The sequence below is a fragment of the Amblyomma mixtum genome, chromosome 8, assembly GCF_055824585.1.
Source record: "Amblyomma mixtum isolate Tamu chromosome 8, ASM5582458v1, whole genome shotgun sequence".
Classification (NCBI taxonomy): domain Eukaryota; kingdom Metazoa; phylum Arthropoda; class Arachnida; order Ixodida; family Ixodidae; genus Amblyomma; species Amblyomma mixtum.
In genome coordinates this window covers 60,874,159-60,877,257 of record NC_143019.1, presented here as the reverse complement: position 1 = coordinate 60,877,257, position 3,099 = coordinate 60,874,159, and the positions used below count along the sequence as shown (strand labels likewise).

General features: G+C 49.3%; 1 non-coding gene across 1 annotated transcript; it reads left to right on the top strand.

The window, feature by feature from the left end:
• The first annotated feature begins 500 nt into the window (after positions 1-500).
• LOC149332708 (signal recognition particle RNA) lies at positions 501-798 on the top strand. Its single transcript, XR_016285377.1, has one exon.
• The last annotated feature ends 2,301 nt before the right edge of the window (positions 799-3,099 follow it).

Below are 3,099 nucleotides of genomic sequence, written 5' to 3'. Positions count from 1 at the left end.
TATAGAAGCCCATTTAGTCAACCAACACACGGGTTTTGACATCACGTCCGGTCACCACCCCTTGGACCGGCTACACATCAAACACTACTACCACATTGAGGAAAGAATGTGCCAGAACCCTGGAGACGCGCCCTCCGGGTCCGACGTCTTCCCCACAACATGTCCAGAGGGGAAAAAGAAGGGGTGGAAAGATGTAGTTTGAGTGCAAATTGAACACGAGACGTGCATGACAAATTTTTTAGCGGATCTCGGAGTCCATAAGGTAACTTTGTAAGACTTTGCGTGATGCTCCCCAGATGGAGCGAACGTACTACTCCTTAATTGTGCTTGATTTGCATACCAAACGTGTTGTCGTATTCACAAAATCGGGAACACAGGGTCACCACTCTGAAAAATGGTCCTAATACTGCAGTATGTCGAATCTTCGCATTAGGAACTTGTGTGGTGACAATAATATGCCATTGGTAAATATAAAACCCCGCAATTTGAAGGCCACCATCGCCGGGGGTTGTGGCGGGCCCCTGTAATCCAGCTGCTTGGAGGCCGGCGCTAGAGGACGGGTTGAGGCTGGGAGCCCTTCCCCATGTTGGCCCATGTTGATCGGGTGTCCGCGCTAAGCTGGGCGCCGATATGGCGACCCCAGGGGAGCCCGGGGTGGCCAGGTCGCCTAAGGAGGAGTGAACCGGCCCAGGGCGGAAACGCAGCAGGCAAAAACTCCCGCGCTGAGCAGTAGTGGGATAGCACCTGTGAATGGGCGGCATGGGGTAGCCCGGTCAATATACTCGGACCTAGCGCCTTTTTTTATCTTTGCGTGCAGGTTTAATGAAACGGTCCGCGTACTCTATTTTGTACTTTATTTTCCTTCAGCTGTCTGCAAGTTCCCCGTTTCATGAAGGGCAGTGGGTCGTAATCTCATGAATGCGACTTTTTTTTTTCGTCTCCTTCATTGCCTTTTTTATAATTATCCTGCCTCTCATGTTCCATCGCCTGGCTGACGACTTTTTGTACCCTTTCAGTTTATCGTTGTAGCCCTTTATTTTTTTTTTCCTTTCGCAAATTAGACCTCCACAGAGGGCGCCCATAATAAACACATACAGGAGCATAAAGCTTGGTATTGCTAGACAAAGGCAATAAAATAAATGAGCCACGGGAGCGGGATTTAAATTTTATTTCTTGAAACTCAACTCAGCAGTAGCGGTTTGCGCTGACAGTAGACGCTTCCCGTGTTCGTCAGTTTCAGACTGCAATGCAAAGTTGCACCACAATGAAACAAAGTAATTTACGGGCTCGATTCACTTCTCCTGCCGGTAGTACGCCCAGATGCGGGTGCACACATGTAATATATGCCGGTAAGCACATGTAAGTACGAGCCACTTACTGCCTAGGGCATCATGATAGAGCTTCTCTTGTTATACACGAGAGCTGCACATCTGCTGACATTCGTGAGCAGCGTCCCTCAATCACGCGTTGCGCTTTACATGTGGTATGGGCACAACGCATCAGAACCTGCGTTCCCAAGGGACGACTTTATCGAAACGGAACGCGTGAGGAGTACAGCTGGCGTTGCAGTGGAAGTTGCCACTTGTCGTGCGTTTAAGGAGCTGGCTTTCCTTGGCTTGGATTCTCGCTTGCGAAGCCAAGAACGTAGGCCTCGCTTATAGGTGGGGCAACAGCAGCAACAGACCTTTAACCGCAACCATGTAGTAAGCCTCACGTTGCCTCCGCCCTCTTTCTGGGTGAGCAGCGCAAGCTGATCAGCCGCAGCAGTTGCTGCGCGACTAGGGTAAACTGCAGCACCTAGACGTCGCTGCATTTAAGCACCCACAATGGCCATCGTATTGCGCACTATTTAAGGTAGCCGCCGCAACAAGCACAACCATCACCGACCTCACCTCTGTTTGCAATACCCCAGCTTCGACAGCAAAGCCCACAATCATACTGCGAGAGCGTTGCTGGAAAGTCGCTGTGAACAGGCCCCCCTCGGCTCAAACCCCGACAAGGACCTCGTTCAAGGTAGACATGTTATATCGCGTTGCTGTTTTCTGTTGCACAGCGCTCTGGTTCGCCAGCTGGCTTGGCATGCCTCTTTTACGAGTGTCGTACTCGGCCACGACGATGTCGGCCAGGAGCAAACTCAACAACCATACGGCGCCGTCTGTCCCCACTGGCACGTCTTCAGTGCTCGCATATCTTCTCTTTCTCTTAAAATCATATCAATAGGCAAGCGCAAGTACAACATATTACCACCATCAAGTTATCAAAGTCTCTTCAGTTAAGATTAGTCTTCACTAACGGCACCCTGTGACGCCTGATGTGTGGAGCAAATATATGACCAGGAACCAGACCTCTGCCGGAAGACTGCCTGAAGAAGCAAACAATACACCGGCGAACATCGAACGAAGATGGCTTTAGACACTGTGACGGTATGGATTAGCGTCCGGACTGTCAACCCTAAAGCGCATGTCCTTGCCCTCGCTCATGCTTAGGCAGCTCTACCCTCCCGGCTACTTCCGGTGAACCCCAAACGGTCATCACCTTCCGGAAATTAGTGTCAACGCGCCAGACCCCTTTCATCTCAAGAGAATTCTTAAGGCAGTGTTGGAAACAGATCGGTTCCTGAGCTTTGTTTAGTTCCTTTTTTTGCATGTGGTCCACTCCTATCTTGATCGTGGTTGGGCCGATAATATTTATTCTACTTTGCAGTTTCGAACCATTTTCGTATAATGACGCTGTTTCTAAGGAGCCTTCTCCACTTCACGCTATAATTAACATATTGCCTCTTGAGCTTCTTCGCCTTTGGATCCTGATTCCTGTTGTCTTGCCATCTCTTCCTATATGCCGTCCTCCGGGTCACTTCCCCCAGACTTCAAACTTCATCGCCTTCCTTCCTTCCAATGTACTCGTCATCCATCTTCTTTATATGACCACGTACACCAACACAGCCTTACTTCTCTGGTTTTTCCTTTCAACATCCAGCTGTTACATTAAGCGCCGCTCTTATGTAGCCCTATGAAAAAAATATCGACCGAGTAGAATACCGAATATATGGGTAACACTGAAATTCATATTAACAGGGAAAGCTTCATACTAAGTGGGTTT